The 18,361-nt window shown below is 36.7% G+C and overlaps 1 long non-coding RNA gene across 3 annotated transcripts in view; it reads left to right on the top strand.

Moving 5' to 3' along the window:
- The first annotated feature begins 374 nt into the window (after positions 1 to 374).
- The window catches only part of LOC127492016 (uncharacterized), a 50,119-nt gene continuing 32,132 nt past the window's right edge, over positions 375 to 18,361 (top strand). For all 3 annotated transcript variants that reach the window (XR_011378637.1, XR_011378638.1, XR_011378639.1), the window contains exon 1: positions 375 to 5,003. This is a non-coding gene — a long non-coding RNA (uncharacterized lncRNA). The remainder of the gene's footprint in view (positions 5,004 to 18,361) is intronic.

An 18,361-nucleotide genomic window follows, 5' to 3' on the forward strand; every position in this document is an offset into this window, starting at 1 on the left:
TTCCTCAGCCTTGGAAGCCAGTTTTCAAACATGTCTTTTTGGACAATTTCGTATCCCTTTTCTTTCAGAGAAGGAGCCTACTCCTGACATTTGCCTTATTTTTGTAGCGATGACATTTATTTAATTCACTGAAATTCAGACTTCCTTTAGAAGCATATTCAAAATAAAATCCTTAGACCTTTTGTGTATTAAGAAACACAAATGCAACTAACATGGTTTGCTATCAGATACATAGAAAAGAAATGGAAAAAGAGGGGGTGAAAAGGACTGAAAGAGGTATTTCCTTTAAGTGATTTATTCAAGGGGACTATCAAAATGTTAAAATTCTACAACAACATTTTTCAGCTATTGTCTTTTTTTTTACCATTTGTTTGCATTCAAATGCAACATAATTTTATAAATTTTCTTTCCAGGTTTATGTGCCTTGCTTTAAATGGAGCACACATCATCTGGAAACACAAGTTAATCTCATATTTTATTTCCAATGAAGATATATTTCTTGCATGCAGAAACAAAGTGCTGTTTTTCTTTATTGAATTTTTCACAATCTGAGCCCATCTTTGAACCTGGGGAGAGCTGAGACTTTCTAGAGAATCCAAATCTTCCTTATTAACAGAAGCAAGGCTGTCTCCAACAGATGCTAGGAATCCTGGGAACTAACAGATCCCATGCCTTGTCTGTGAATCTAGACTTAGATCCCATTCAGTGCTGTCTTTCCTATCCTTTTTCTTCCATTATCAAGTCTTTGTTCCATTATATACTGCTGCTTTTTGAGATGTAGTCTAATTTCTTGTAAATATCCATGGGACTTCCATGGATAAAGAGAAAGTATAAAAAGAAATAATAATACCCTAGCTTTTCTCTGAATCATAGCATACTTCTTATAGGTCGCATCTGTCAGGGACCTTTCTCATTGTGTCTTCAACTCCCCTTACCTGTTCCACCAGTCCATTACTGATCCTTTACTTGTTACAAGCCGTGAAATATTCTTCACCATCTACACTCCTAGAGCCTTCAACAATGGCTATTTATTCAATACTCTTATTCCCTTCATTTCGCTCCTGTGACAATGAGCTCTCATGTTTCACCCCTCCCCCATCTATTCATTCCTTTAATTTCCTCTATTTCATGGATATTAGTTTTTCCAAAGTCAAAAGAAAAATGCAAAATCACATTTTTCATCGAAGAAATAATAGTACTCTTGCTAACCAATAAAATGCTCCCACAAATATTAAATTCTGAAATTCTTTTTTAACTATCAGAAAAGAGTTTTGAATAAATATTACTACCTCATTTTTATAGTGAAAAACTGAGACTCAAAGAGGTAAAATGACTTCTTCATGTCCATATTTTATTAAATGGTATTAAATTAAAAACCCTATTCTTTAACTTCAAATCATGTGCTCTTTACACTAATTGCTTTGTGTATTTTTTTTTCTATAAATTAAAAACACTTATCTGGGTGATTTGCATAGAGTTTTTGCATGAATGAATTGATGAATGCATAAATAATCTAATTGAAAATTCACATGTTTTAAAGATCCAGTTGTTGGGCAAATACAGGATAAAATAGAATAATTTATAGTTTCCTAGGAAGTAGCACCATACCAGAGACAGTTTGTGGTCTTGTGAGTTGAATTCTGTAAAACCTGACAATTATTTTTTTTTCTGAAGAGATCAAGAATATGAAGCAAATAGTAAGTGTAACGTAGGTTGCAGAATTTTATTTAACATAAGAAATTGTAAATTTGTTTTAAAAGGTTACATATCAGATTAACTTTCCTTACCTCAAGATATATCTAAAATAACTTTCAATTAATCATTTCACTTTCTTTCTATTTTAAAATGAGTTTACATTTAAAGATCATAGTGATTTTAGCCTTAATAATTCTGTAAAGTGATATGAATCACACCTGCCTTTAAACATTTCTGTTCCTGTGTGAATGCAAATTAAGAGAATGAGAAAATTATAGGCAATTTATGTTTGTTGTAGCCTTGTTTCTGTGGCAGTAGGAGAAAATGACCCATAATCTGTCGCCCTGGTAACCAGAAATTCACAGAGCATCATAAGGGGCTGCCCCCACTAAGTGCTTCTCTTCAAGTCTTAGTGGGAGAATAAGCAGGATAATACAATCAACTTTAAAAATCTTCAATAACATGGCAAATTTTCATCCTTTAAAAATGAAATCATTATCATTAACATTTCTCCAAAATGTCTGTATTCACTGCTGCTGAAATTGTATAAAAGAGAAAGAAAAACAGAGGAATCAAAGGCTTTCTCATTTTTAAATTGTACCCTGAGAGATAAATTCAGCTCATCACTTTTAAAATCTTTTTATTCAAAGGAAAGAAAGGAATGAAGGAAGAAAAAAAGAAAAAAAGGCCAAGAATTTTCCTGCATCATTAGTTTAGAAATGTTGCTTAGTCTTTCAATGTGAAATAGTTTATTTACTGGGAAAGGACAACATTATTTTAAATACTCTCCTCCTCAAATTTCAAATCCTTAAAAATGCCTCTAGTTGTCAGGCATAATTTTACTGGCCTAAATTCCATTGTCTTTTTTAAAATAAATATTTACTTACAAATTTGAAAGGCAGAGTGGTGGAGAGAGAAGGAGAGACAGAGAGAAATCTTCAATCCACTAGTTCACTCCCCAGGTGACCGCAACAACCTGCGTTGTGTTAGGTCAGGAGGAAACCAGGAGCCAAGAACTCCATCCTGATCCCCAACAAGGGTTGTTGGGGTCCAAGCACGGGAGCATTTTCCACTGCTTTCTGTGACACATTAGAAGAGAGCTGAATCAGAAGTGGAGGAAGTAGAATTCAACTGGCACTCCATTATGGAATGCTGGTATTCTAGGTGGCAGTATAAACAGTGTCATGATGCAGGCCCTTCACTGTCTTTTCTACTATAAAAATATCTTAAAAGACTTAACACAACACTGATTTTATATATATATATATATATATACACACACACACACACATATATATGCACATATATATGTATACATATATTTTTTTTGGACAGGCAGAGTTAGACAGTAAGAGAGAGAGACACAGAGAAAGGTCTTCCTTCCATTGGTTTACTGCCCCCCCCCCCCAAATGGCCGCCACGGCCAGCGCGCTGGGTTGATCTGAAGCCAGGAGCCAGGTGCTTCCTCCTGGTCTGCCATGCAGATGCAGGGCCCAAGGATCTGGGCCATCTTCCACTACCTTCCCAGGCCACAGCAGAGAGCTCGACTGGAAGAGCAGCAACCAGGAATAAATATCCATAGTGCATTTTAAGAACTGTAATTTTATATATTTCTCATCAAACTTCTTGTGTGTACACATATTTATAAAATGGATATTTATTCTTAATAGGATAGAGTCAAAATATAGACATTTAAGAAAATAATAACTCCCAAAATAGTTCACAGCAGTTCTTAAAATACACTATGGAGATTTGCATTCACATTTATGTAATATGAGTGAAGGCATTTTGTTCTAAGGCTTAAAGTCCGCATTTTGTAAAAGAAAGTTATAAATTAGAAACACAGGTGGAATGTGAACAAATATTCAGCTAGTGAGTGTATAAAGAGGACTTCAAAGCTATGGACACATAGTCTACTGCTAAATAAATATAATTTCTATTTTTCCTTTGAAAACCCATGAGATCACTAAACAGAAATTTTGGTTTTTGTTTAATTTACGTGGGCACTAAAACAACACTGAGGAAGAGGGTGGTCATTCTCAAGGATACTATCAGTTACTATGTATAGAATATTACTCAGTTCTTCGGTGTTAAATAATGATTTACTTCATATGGAGTTCTAACTCATTGCTAGAAATCTACTTCTCCAACAGGGGTAAATCAAGAGATCCATACATACTTGTCCTTAACCATCAGACTGCATCTGTTTTATATAGAGTTAGCATCTTTATGTTGACACCAGTCCCATTAGTGATAACATACACTTTTGCTTCTTTCCTTTAACAGCAAGCACTATGAAAGAAAAAAAGAAATCAATGATTTCAAAAGTTTGCTATTTACGAACTTCAGTTCTAATTCATCCTATGAAGTTCACAGTCCCTGTATTCTCACCCATGCTCTGCATAATATTTTTGTGACATTTCTAATAGTTTCATAACATGAGGCTGAGTTCACTTTTTCTACCTACAGTTACTTAAAACTGATATCTGATTCATAATATTTACCCATAGTAGGTAGACATGGGATGTAGTGGTTGTCACTGTTTGAGAGGCCAGCATTCAGTGCATGCAATCCAGTCATGCCTCAGCTTCCTATTCCAACCTTGTGCTAATGCAAGTCTGGGAGAGAGCAGATTTCAAGGTCCCTGCTACTCATTTGGAAGTCACAGATTGAGTGATTTGTGGCTCCTCGCTTCAGTTTGGCCCAGCCCCTACTCTGTCTCTGTCTCTGTCTCCCGCTTTGTTCCTGTATCTCTTTTTATCACCCTACCTCCTCCCTCAAATAATAATAATAAAAATCATCAGGAATTAACAGGCATAACTGCATTTGAATAGCTAAAAATGTAAGAAGCAATACACATTCTTTCTTTAGGATACAATAGACTTCCACTAGAATAGATCACAATGGAAGAAAGCCAGCAATTATGCCATAACTCTTGTTGATCTATAGTATTCATAAACAACACTGTACATCTTATATAGTTATTCTTAAGTTTTTGCATTATCAATTGCACCTTGAAATATTTCTCTTGCCTTCCCTCCTTGCCCTTTGCAGCCTGTTAAATATTCTCTCTCACTGGAATCTAAATCATTTTTGAACAAAATCATAGGAACTTGATAATAATAATAATAGCTATCAAATCATAATTGGTTCTTTAGTTTTCTTCATCAATAATTTTCTTTCACTCTTTTATGTGTCTCTCTCTTTTTCTTCCTTATTGCAGATCTTCCCATGTTTCCACATTTCCTGTTTTCAATATTGGCCCTGATGGTCTCACTCGGCAGGTGGCAATGTCTCTTCATTCTCTGGTAAAGTTTAAATCATTACACTTCATTTTCACAGTGTCTTTTCTCTAGAAAAACCCAACACTTGTCAATGTGCACTTCTCTCAGTTCTGAATCATATCCACCTCTCCATATATCACCCCTCTTAGGTCAGAGGAAGCCTTTGACCCCAGACTTCCTTTCTGCTTTTGCAAATATTCCCATTCTCTATATCTGCCTTGTCCATTAAAGTATTCTGTGATACCACATGAAACTTAAAATGCTATTACCAAAGAGGGGGATGCAATTATGGTACCAATTATAGTTTCATAACAAAGATTGCTATCACCACTTCCTCAATGTCTATTCTAGGATTTTTTTCACTCAAGGTCAACATGTACTATAAAAAATCCATGCTGGCATTTTCTAGATGCTTCCAAACAAGACTAATCAGAAAACTCTGCTGCTCAGAATGTAGGAACAGGAAGATGAAAGAAAGTACTTCTTAATGTTCAAAAGTTTTTTTTTCAGAGAGCCTTGTTTAAGGTTCAAAGTGCCATAATTCCATGGATATTAAATATGTTGGTCTTCACAAATTGTCCTTATTGGTTATTTAATATGCACTTTCATTTAGGAAATACTGCACTCAATTATTTAAATGAAAAGATATGTGACCTAGTAAAATCATCATTTCAAACCTAAAAATTTCATATATTTTTTCTAGTAAAACAGCCGTTGTTAACTCCAAGGTCCTTTACTATTTGTCCCAATTCTGATATTTACTTATCTTTCACTCCCCAGTCATTATCATAATTTTAGCATAATTCTAGAATATCTTGCTATCTTGTATAACCCAAATCCATAATGTATTCACACTAAGAGATACTGCTCTTCGAGCATCACTTATGCACATTTACTAATGGCCAAACTTGGGTAATCCCATTATCTTTTTTATTTAATTCTGGCTCAGGATTTGAAGACTTACTGGAGAAAGTATGGTAATTGTATTAATAGGCTTCTGTACACTTTCAATTCAGTTTAATTCAACTAATGTCTATGGTATTCTATACCTATCACTAGGTTGGGCACTGGGAAATAAAAGAAAATAAGATGAGTCTTTGGTTGAGAAACATTCCTTATGCTGAATGATAGACAAGAAATAAAATAAAATTAATAACATTTGGCACATGCTAAGAAATAAATAAAAAACAATGTGCATGGTATGATTTGAGCGCAAATGAGGGGATTTTCCACAGCCTAGATTGGCCTTGGGGTGTGTCATGAGAATAAATTGATTCCAAGTAGTAAGATGACTGCAACTTAAAAGAGATTTGAAATACCTAAGTATGTTTTAGAAATTAGAAATATTTTTAGCCCGGTGAAGGGCTAAAGGCTTGGCAGGTAGGAAAATGTTTGTAAAAGAGGAATTGTATGCAATAATTTTAATAGATAGAATAAAAGAGTGTATACCAATTTCTTTAAAAGGAATTAAAGAGCCTCATACAAGGCTCTCAGTGGCCTCATACAAAGGGAGAAGGATGGACACTATGGATCTAACAAATTTGGGAACTTCCAATACAGGTATATGACAAGCAGTAAAATATTAGGGTACTTTCAAAAGTTTGTGACAGGATGAAATAAAAGATATGTTTATTTTGGTCAAAATTGTTTTTAAATCTGGGGCAGGTAGTGTGGCATAGCTGGTAAAACCACAGCCTCCAACCGGCATCACATATGGGCGCTGGTTTGTGTCCCAGCTGCTTCAGTTCCAATCCAGTTCCTTGCTAATGGTCTGTGAAAAAGCAGTAGATGATGGCCCACATGCTTGGGCTCCTGCTACTTTTAGGGAGACTTTAAAGAAGCTTCTGGTTCCTGGTTTTTGTCTGGCCCAGCTCCTTTGTGGCCATAGGGTGGATGTCCTCTCTCTCTCTCTCTCTCTGTAATTCTGACTTTCAAATAAATAAGTCTAAAAGAAAGTTTTGAAATTCATGCATGTTTTTCATGATATGCATTTTCTGTGAACATTTTGGAGACCCCTTGTATACAGTATTGAAATGGATAGCTATGTGAATAGAAAATACATATCTGAGGCATCTTTATAAAGAGTAATTAAGCTCAGGATTGTAGATGAGTTATCTAGCCAATAGAGGCCAAAGAAGAAGGAATCACAGGAGTGACAACAGAATTTTTCAAAGTTGAATAAGAAGGCAGAGCTTGAAACATTTAAAAAGGGCAATAGAATTATGAAGAAAACCCGAATCTGACAGTAGCATAGAAGGCAAGAATGAGATTTCAAGGAGTTTGCAGCAGATGAATTCATTAAAGAAAAATGAGAAAAACTGACATTGAATAGCCATATGGTCTCAAGTTAGGACGATGTTTTATAAACATAACAGAAATTGGATAAATTTCAAATGAGAAATATAAATATAACTACATAAAATTAAAAGAACAAGTATACACAGTAATATCAATCCAGAAGCAATGTTAAAGCAAGTATAACATGTGGTTAAAATGACTGCTGTATAAGAATTCAACATAGAAGCAGATATTGTGGCAAAGCGGATTAAACCACCATTGGGAAGCCCACATCTGAATATCCAAGTGCTGGTGCCAGGCCCAACTAGTGTACACTTCCAACCCAGCTTCCTGTTAAAGAGCCGATGAGGCAGCACGTGATGGCCCAAATGTTTGGAATCCTGCTACCCAAGAGGTAGACTCATATGGAGTTCTTGACTTCTGGCTTCAGCCTGGTCTAATGTTGGCTGTTTGCCTAATGCCTTAAAAATATCCATATTCCTTGACCCACTTCAACATCTGGAATCATATACTTCCAAATGGTAATAAATTCTTATGAATGGACTCATTTCCGGATTGTTTATAGTAAAAATTAACTAAAGAAAATGTCAAGTAGTAAGAAATTATGGCATTTGTATGTGAAAGAATCTCTGTAAATATCAAAATTGCTAATGTTGAATTTTTGATGATTATAAAACTAAGTTTCAGGTTATGAACAAATAAAATTAAGTTTTAGGTTAACTGGAGAAAGTAGAAAACTGTAGTGTATATGTTTAAATATGTGTAGATTTGTGGGCCTGCTGAGAGTCGAGGAGATGTGCAGCAGTGGATTCCTTTAATGGGATACAGATAAATCTGGGAAGAGCAGGGATATTGTAAAGTGAGTCTATCATAAGTTTACTGGAAAATAATCTGTATTAAGACCAAAAGAAAAATACTGGATGCTAAAAACTTTTATTGAAAAAAATTATTTGTATTCTGCTTTTAGAGTGATGTCATCTAATTTTTCTTCCATTGACACACAAATATGAACTAAATTAATGCTACTCAAAATAAGTAATGTAAGTATTTAAGCAACAACTTGGGGGAATAATACAATTGAGTGTGGCAGTTTGGAGCAGTAAGGTCCTTCATAGGTCTAGGTATGACTTTCATTTGTGGATAAGATAGTATGTAATGATTTAAGACCACGTTAAAGGGTTTAGAGTCAGCAGTAGAGACCAGAAAGAAAACAGTGGGCTAAGCAGAAAAGGAAGATGATGATGGAAATCATTCAGCAGGTTCAAGGATTTGTCCTTCATACCTGTAAGGCACATCCTGGTAATTCCCAGAAGGAACTGGAAGAAACCTTTTCAAAATCAAAGCTCTTATAATGACCTAAAAAGCATTGCATTAATTTCTTGTTGATGCTGTACAAATTTAAGCATACCTAAGGGCTGTTGTCTTGCTAAGTGACATATATACGGCCCCAGACAAATTTTTAGAAAGAGAAATAATTTGGAGCCATATAAATGGATATACTGTCAGTAAGAAGGTATTTGGGTGGGAAATGTGGGGAAGGGGGATATTTTAAACAGAAGTATTCACAACACACATTGCATTGTTTTATAGCATGCCATCTAATTTTCCATCTACCCAGAATTTTACCTGAATATCTTCTATACTTTTGAATTTGTTAAATACTGTATAACAGAAGGAAGGATGGTATCAAATGAATATCATGTTTTTTGGGACAAATGTAAATGTTGTTTTCAAGATTTGGATTCCAAGTGCTCCCTAAGATGTGGTGCATAAACAGTGTAAAAACCCCTCAGGATATTGTTACACATAAATATCTATTCCTCAACTCAGTGTTAGAGTTAAGAATTTTATCCTTAGATTGCATGTTAGTGTGAAATAAGAATACCATAATGATATTTGATTCTATCAAGATATGTAACATATCTCATCAATTTAGGTTCAATTTAAGTCTTAATAACCTACTGAGATGTATACTATTTTTAGAAGTGTTTAGAGATTAAAACATATTAGCAAATCACAATAATAATTTAATTTAAACCACAGCTGATGGGGGTTAATAAAAATGTAAATATTTTCCTAGTCACTAGCATGATATCTTCTCTCTCACATAGAATCAAACCATGTTATATACATCATGACTGTAATAAAGTCTATAATATGAATACTCAATATAATCATATTTATATTTTTATTTTCAGAACTTTAGGAAGTAACTGGAATAGTACACTGTATTTTAACATAATTTCACATTTCACCCAATTATTTCATTTGAATTTTTAATTGATATATAGGTTTTTTTTAAAAAATCTTATCTATAATCAGATGTAAGGTGATATTATCTAACCAATAAAACATAAACAGTACAGCACAGGACATAATTAATTTTTAGTTAATCTTTTCACACTTGAACAATTGGATACCCTTTTTTTCCTTACATCCCCTCAAAGTTCCATAGATTCATCTCTTTACCACAGGTAAGAGTAATTGCTTCAAAAAAATAAATGTGAAAACTGCTTAGAAAGGGAAAATGCCTAAGTCAGAAAGGATAGTATACATTCTGGGCAGGTGAACAGGTTTCTATGGTTAAACACTTATATGACTGAAATCAGGGTGGAGTTCCTGGATTTAGACTGTTGCCTCCATTTGAAGAATGAACCAGTAGATTGAAGATCTCTAATTCTCTTTCTGTGTGTGTTTGTGTATTTCTTTCTTTCTCCTCCCTGATCTCTTCTTTCTGTTGCTCTGCCTTTAAAATTAATAAATACATATTTGATAAATATTTATATGACTATTAAAGTCCATAGACTCATAAAAATATTGATTGTACATTTTTAGAAGAAATATTCAGATACATCACAATGTCTTGTACCTTAGATTTTAAACAGTGAATCAAAATTTTATATAGAAGGAAGTTGATAAAGACACTCACCTTTAGGAGATTTAGTATTTTATTGAACATAGTACTTAAATTAACAATTATAAAATCAAAAGAAGTATATACAAGATCTTTACTCTTCTCTGTATGTCCTAGGTTTCTTGGTATGGAATTCCATTGCAAAAAAAAGCAAATCAACTCAACTCTTTCCATTAAAAATGAAGAAGATTGAGACCTTTTCAATAGCAATGTTCAAAAACACGCTTTTGCACTTGCAATAGTGTATTTCTATATGAATTAAAGAGTGCAATAAGGAAACAGAAGCATTGAATCAGTTTAAATTTTGAGCTACTAGTTTCTAGGTTTTTCAATGTTATTTCTTTCATCATTTATAAAAAATACTCAAATTGTGGGAAATATAGATTGTCATTAATTTATACCCAAATCTTTTTATTAAAAAGATTTGGGGATTTATTTTAAAGACAAAGTGACAGGGAGAGAGGGAAAGATAGAAAGATATCTTCCATACATTGGTACACTTCCCAAATGGTCATGATGGTTGGAACTAGGCTAGCCTGAAGCCAGGACCCAGAACTCCAACTGCTTTTCCACATGGGTGTAATTGAGAAGTCTTCGGCTACCTTTTCAAGAGATTTAGCAGGGAGCTAGATCAAAAGTGGAGCAGCCTGGGCTCAATCTGGTGCTCCAATTTGGAATGGTGGAATCACAAATGGAAGCTTAACCTGCTGTGACACAATGCCGGCCTCACCCCGTGATGTTAACGATAGTATTTATAAAAAATCATGACCTGCAAGACATAGGTCATTAACTTGTTTATCAACCTAATACCCATTACTTGCACCTTCCAAATCAATGTTTCGCATTTCAATAATTGATTTTAGAACAGTAAGAGTTAAATGGAATAAAGCAAACTGAAAATCCTATGGTAGAAAATAGTTTAATAATGTGACTTCTGTGCCTTTTTTTTTTTTTTTTTCCCTTTGGACAGGCAGAGTTAGACAGTAAGAGAGAGAGAGACAGAGAGGAAGGTTTTCCTTCCATTGGTTCACCACCCCAAATGGCTGCTACAGCCGGCGGGCTACGCAGATCAGAAGCCAGGAGCCAGGTGCTTCCTCCTGGTGCAGGGCCCAAGTACTTGGGCTATCCTCCACTGCACTCCCGGGCCACAGCAGAGAGCTGGACTGGAAGAGGAGCAACCGGGACAGAATCTGGCACCCCAACCAGGACTAGAACCAGGGGAGGATTAGTCTAGTGGGGGCTGGCGCTGTGGCATAGCGGATAAAGCCAATGCCTGCAGTGCTGGCATCCCATATGGGCACCAGTTTGAGACCTGGCTGCTCCACTTCCCATCCAACTCTCTGCTGTGGCCTGGGAAAGCAGTGAAAGATGGCCCAAGTCCTTAGACCCCTGCATCCACATGGGAAGACCTGGAGGAAGCTCCTGGCTCCTGCCTTTGGATTGGCACAGCTCCAGCCATTGCGGCCATCTGGGGAATGAACCAGCGGATGGAAGACCTCTCTCTCCCTCTCTGCCTCTTTTTCTCTCTATGTAACTCTGACTTTCATATAAATAAATTAATATTTAAAAAAACACATACTGGATATTGAAGACTTAGCCTCAAAAATATATACATGATTTTATCAAAAATTTTAAATTGATTACATGTTAAAATAATTTGTGAATATTGAGCCTAAAATATACTATTCAAATTCAATTCACTTATTTCTTCTAGGTTTTTTTTTTTTTTATTTTTTGACAGGCAGAGTGGACAGCGAGAGAGAGAGACAGAGAGAAAGGTCTTCCTTTGCCGTTGGTTCACCCCACAATGGCCACCGCGGCTGGCGCGCTGCGGCCGGCGCACCATGCTGATCCGAAGCCAGGAGCCAGGAGCCAGGTGCTTTTCCTGGTCTCCCATGGGGTGCAGGGCCCAAGCACTTGGGCCATCCTCCACTGCACTCCCTGGCCATAGCAGAGAGCTGGCCTGGAAGAGGGTCCACCGGGACAGAATCAAGCGCCCCAATTGGGACTAGAACCTGGGGTGCCGGCACCGCAGGCGGAGGATTAGCCTAGTGAGCTGCGGCCCCGGCCCTCCTGTGCTTTTTAACATTTAGTGTGTCTGCATGTTTCCTATCTACCTATGTATGAAGACAAGATTTTATAAACCATAAGCTTGACATATGCTTTGTGATCAGACTCTGAAACGGAAGTTCAAATGAACACTGAACAATGCTATAGCCTAAAATCAAGTGTTACACATTGGCATTGGTGTTCTTTCAATCTAGTTAAATATGAGGTCAAAGGAAATTGCAGCTGTTTCTCATTTGTCAATTACAGTCACCTAAGATTTTTGAGAACCAAGGGAAAGAGACAGAGATAAGTGAGAATAAGTCCTTGTAAATCCAACCATATCATTAAAAAAAAAAAAAAACAGTAAATTAGAATTAAATCTTGTCTGTTGCTTGAAAAGATGAATTTCCAACCTAATATATAAAGTGTTCATTGACTGTTTTCCATTGAAGTCTGCTGTAGCAGAATTATTAAAGATTCACGCAGTGGTCTACTATATGGTGTTAGGCATGCACCCAATAGGTGTTCCACAGCTACTAATTATTTCTGCTGTTTCAGGACTCAAAGGTGGCTTTGGAACATTGTATAATCAATGGAAGAAAAATACAAATCACATTAGTGGATTTCTTAAATTATCTTGGGGTAAGGATGGCAAGCAGTGAAAACAGAAGATACTTACCAATCAGTATTGTTATAGGAGTGCTTTCAGCACAGCATGGACAAAATATCTACCCCATGCTCCAGCTATCACAGCCCTTCCCGGTCTTCTGTCAGTTATCCAAGTCTGTCTCCAGAGGACACAGGCAAGTTCAAACTCTTATTTTCTTGAATAACATAAAGGATAGTTAAAATGAAAACAAGTATAAAGGAAAGAAAAAAAGTTAAAAGAAACAGAAAAATGGGTGGAAGGAAGCAAAGAAGGTAGGGAGGGAATAGTGGAAAATATTCCCTTGCATTCTCAGTGTCTTTTGAGAACAGGGGCATTATTGGCCATGAATGAAGGGCAATGATTATCTTTTTTTAAAATTTTATTTATGGGCCGGCGCCGCGGCTCACTAGGCTAATCCTCTGCCTTGCAGTGCCAGCACACCGGATTCTAGTCCCGGTCGGGGCGCCGGATTCTGTCCCAGTTGCCCCTCTACCAGGCCAGCTCTCTGCTGTGGCCAGGGAGTGCACTGGAGGATGGCTCAAGTCCTTGGGCCCTGCACCCCGTGGGAGACCAGGAGAAGCACCTGGCTCCTACCATCGGATCAAGTGGTGCGCCAGCTGCAGTGCGCCAGCCGCGGCAGCCAGTGGAGGGTGAACCAACGGCAAAGGAAGACCTTTCTCTCTGTCTCTCTCTCTCACTGTCCACTCTGCCTGTCAAAAAAAAAAAAAAAATTATTTATTATTTGACAGGTGGAGTTACAGAGAAAGAGAGATAAAGGGAGAGACAGAGAGAATGGTTTCCATCAGCTGGTTCATTCCCTAAATGGCCGCAATGGCTGCAGCTAAGCCCATCCAAAGCCAGGAGCCAGGAGTTTTTCCAGGTCTCTCATATGGTTGCAGGGGTCCAAGCACTTGGGCCATCTTCCACTGCTTTCCCAGGCCATAAGCTAAGAGTTGGATAAGAAGAGGAACTGATGGGACAGAAACGAGAGCCCATATGGGATGCCTGCACTGCAGGCGGAGGCTTAGCTTCCTCAGCGCTGGCCCCAGTGACTCTGTCTTACAATAGAGATTGTTTCCATCCCTGGCTCCACCAATAACAATATCAGTTACTGTAAAAACCAAACTAAATAAAACATTTCCAAACATACCCGCGAAGCTGCTAACTTCTTGCTAGAGTATTTCTGCAGCACTTTGTGTTTCATGGAGCTCTTGGTAGATTACATGCTGTACAGTTCTGAAAAAGATGATAGTGTTTCGGATGTTTTCACCAGTAAGAAATGTCAAACTTCCACTTTGCTTATTGCCTTGTCTAAATACTGATGGATTTTGTGGATTCAGAAGGCTTCCTTAGCCTAAGCAGCACATGTCAAGAGCCTCGGGTTATCACTGAGGTCATACATAAGAGTGTTAATTGTTAAATTAACAACAAGAATCACTGTGCATTATCTTCCCATGCAGGACCTCTGTCCTCAGAGTTGTATTATGGGAGTTAACAGTAAAACTTGTTCTCAAAGATTTACTTTGAGGCCGGCGCCGCGGCTCACTAGGCTAATCCTCCGCCTAGCGGCGCCGGCACACCAGGTTCTAGTCCCGGTCGGGGCGCCGGATTCTGTCCCGGTTGCCCCTCTTCCAGGCCAGCTCCCTGCTGTGGCCAGGGAGTGCAGTGGAGGATGGCCCAGGTGCTTGGACCCTGCACCCCATGGGAGACCAGGAAAAGCACCTGGCTCCTGGCTCCTGCCATCGGATCAGCGCGGTGCGCCGGCCGCAGCGCGCCGGCCGCAGCGGCCATTGGAGGGTGAACCAACGGCAAAGGAAGACCTTTCTCTCTGTCTCTCTCTCTCACTGTCCACTCTGCCTGTCAAAAAATAAAAAAATAAAAAAAAAAAGATTTACTTTGTTTAGTGTATTAAGTGGAGGATATTCTTATGTCTCAGAAGTTATAGTTATGTCTAAGTGCTCACAAAAGCTGTATCATTCTAGCATCTTTAAAGTTAACCAAGTTTCTAAAAAAAAAAATAAATTAAATTAACTTAGAGATGCATTGACGTTTGAACATCCCTTGTCTCAACTCTTGAGGAGCAGTTTTATTCTTTCATATAATTTGCTGAACTCTACTTAGTATAGCATTAAACTTCTGTGTATAAAGTTAATTCAAAATAGATCTCATTTAAAAATAAGACTGGGAATAGGATAAGGAGAAGGAAGAACGGTGGGAGTGTTGTGGGAAGTCAGGTATGGTGGAAACATCACTATGTTCCTACAGTTGTATTTATGAAATGAGTGAAGATTTTATTCCTTAAATAAAAGTTTTCTTTTGGAATAAAATTTTCAAAAAGTAATAAAAAAGCAAACTATTGCATGAAAATTTTGTTGCAGAAGAATACATACAGAACAAATTACATTTATATTAAAGTTTTTAAAAATGCAAGAATATTGGGCATGTTTTGGAAATACTCACACATGTGATCAAAGTAAAAAAAATGTGCACAGAAAAAAGTAAACATAAAATTTGTATCAACAGTTTCCTGGGAAAGGGAGAAGAACAAAACTGGGGAGATGCTTTTCTACTCAGAAGGCATTACCTTTATCTGTAGTATCCTGTTTCTTAAAAATGGACAGCATGTATATTATTATTGTTTGCGCATTTGACTGCATGGTAAATATTTAAAATATATATTTAAAAGAAAAAAAGAAATGTGAAATTTTTAGCAGATAAATTTATTTTTCTTAATTGGATGTCATTCACTGTAAGCATATATAGAAACATCACATAGTAACTCATAAATAAATTTTAAGCATCAGTTAATAAAAATTAAAAAAAAAAACACCAGAAATGTATTGCACACTACACCATTGGTTTTCTATATTGGATGCACACTAGAATCATCCAGGGAGCTTCTGAATTTCCAAGTGTCCAGACTGGGATCTAAGGGAATTAAATTAGAGTCTGCAGAGGTGTGACCCACACATCAGTAGAGTTTAAAGTTCTCCTCCTCAAAGTTTTTGATTTTAATGTTATAAAGCCAAATTCAACATACTACTTTCCTCCCCCAAATTTTTAAAATTGATACTTCATGATCAAGTGAAAACTATAATACCCCTCACATGCAAAAATCTGGGACTAGGATTTCAATAGGTGGAGCAAATGAATTCCATGTTTGAGAGTCCACATATAATCTACTTTTTTATTTATTTATTTGGGAGGTAGATTTATAGACAGTGAGAGGTCTTCTGTTCTTTGATTCACTACCCAGTTGGCCGCAACAGCCAGAGCTGTGCCAATCTGAAGCCAGAGCCAGGTGCTTCTTCCTGGTCTCCCATGTGGGTGCAGGGGCCCAAGGTCTTGGGCCATCTTCTGTTGCTTTCCCAGTCCATAGCAGAGAGCTGGACTGGAAGAGGAACAACCGGGACTAGAACCAGTGCCCATATGGGATGCCAGCGTCACCTACTGCACCATGGCACCGGCCCCCATATAATCTATTTTCATGTCACCATGGCTATTTTATTCGTAAGCCCATTGTGTGATGGCAGAGGTGGATGGAGAAAGAGGCTGACTGACACCAGTTTGTATTCACATGATACACGGATACAAGTTCCAGTCACCATTCTGTTCACTTCATTTTTAAAGTCTTCCTCTAGTGAGACCACCCTTTGGTGATCATTCATATAGGACACAGATATCTTTGTATTTTTTGCCCTTTTAAAGAAGTCTATCCACATGTGAGGATGCTTTTGAAAACTAAAAGAAGAAAGAGGAGGAGAGGAGAGGAGAGGAGAGGAGAGGAGAGGAGAGGAGAGGAGAGGAGAGGAGAGGAGAGAAGGAGAGAAAAAAAGGAAAAGAGAAGGGAAAAAAGGAAGCAAAGAAGGGAGGAAAGGCGAGAGAGGGAGAAAGAACGGAAGGAACAAGGAACTAAGGAGGGAGGGAGGAAGGATGGGAGAGAGAAGAGAATGAGAACAGTATGTACTCTTGGAATTGTTTCTACTAACTACATTGAATCTGTTCTTTTTATATTAATATCACATTAACATGAAAAAATTAAAAATAGGTGAAGCAAAAGATGTTAACTATAGATAGCCTGCTATTTAGCAGAATCATGGTAATTTACAAATATAATCTCGGTCCTCTGCAATGAACAAACTACCATTACCATTTTTTAAGTGAAGAAACAGTCAATATCATTGATGTGATAAAATGGTTCCATGTACAATCCTGAGACTATCCTACCTGCCTCTTTCTCTTTTATAAGAGGACACTACCAGAGAACATTCCTGAGGGCCGGATTCCAGAAGGGGCTGGAAACAAAAGCAGTCTGAGGAGTGTTCCCCTAAAGAGAGGTAGTAGAAAAAGAGGCGGTTGGCTATGGCCACTATCTATAGATCAGCAACTCATATATTTAAACTTGGTTTGCATAGCCATTTCAGCAGGCAAAGCCTGGTGGACACCAAGGCATAAAAAATATAAATAATGGCACACGAATATGAACTCTTCGGAATTCATGAAAGTTTGAAAGTCGGTTGGGGACAAGTGCAGAATGGGCAATGTAGCACAATTTTCATTTTTTAGTACTTTCTATTCAGAGTCAAGGGTTAATAATATGCAACATATTCAAAACCAGAGAAAATTTCTAAATAAAAAGTAAATCACAAGATTTTTAATTCTTATTCCCAAATGGAAGAGACATACTTGTATAAACTAAGTAAATATAATGACTAAATAGGAGTTCAAAATAGGAGATGAATAATTAAGGGATTGGATCACCATGAAAATGAAATCCCTAAGGAGAATAGTCACAAATACTATAAATATCTAAATTTTTCATTTTGATTCATTTTTGAAGCAAAGAAGAATTGATGTTCAGAGAAAAGGAACAAAGAATGTTAGCATTCACCTACATAAAAGAAAGTGAAATATCCACAGAAAATTTTAATGATGTCACTGTGGAATAGCAGTTCACAATACAAAATGTGATGTTTCTTTGTCAAACACACTAGAAAATTACATGTGATACTTTATTTTTTGAATTAAATATGTTCTTTATTTAAAGGCTGTTTTCCAAGATATACATAATAACATTGGTATGGTGCACCTCTATTGTAAATGCTACTTACTCATAATAATCAGTTTTAAATTAATGTATTTCAGGAAGAATATGAGTAAGAATGTAAAAAGCTTTGCATATTTCCCAAAGCAGAGCTTAGGAAAATTGTATTTCACTTTGTTTTACTCCATGTTTTGTGTTGTTTTCTAGAAATTTTTTGAAAGTACTATAAATAGAATATAAAATGAAGTATGAATTGGAAGTCACAAAAATAAGCATTTGTTCAATATTTTATTTCTGTTATAGCATGTGAGAGTTGGAGTAACTAAGTTTAAATTTCTAGTTACAAACATATTTTTCTTATCTTAAAATATTTTTAGAATATTTCAAGCAACATATCCTAAACATCTACAAGATAATAGTTGGGAAAA

This window comes from Oryctolagus cuniculus, chromosome 9, assembly GCF_964237555.1.
Source record: "Oryctolagus cuniculus chromosome 9, mOryCun1.1, whole genome shotgun sequence".
Taxonomy (NCBI): Eukaryota; Metazoa; Chordata; class Mammalia; order Lagomorpha; family Leporidae; genus Oryctolagus; species Oryctolagus cuniculus.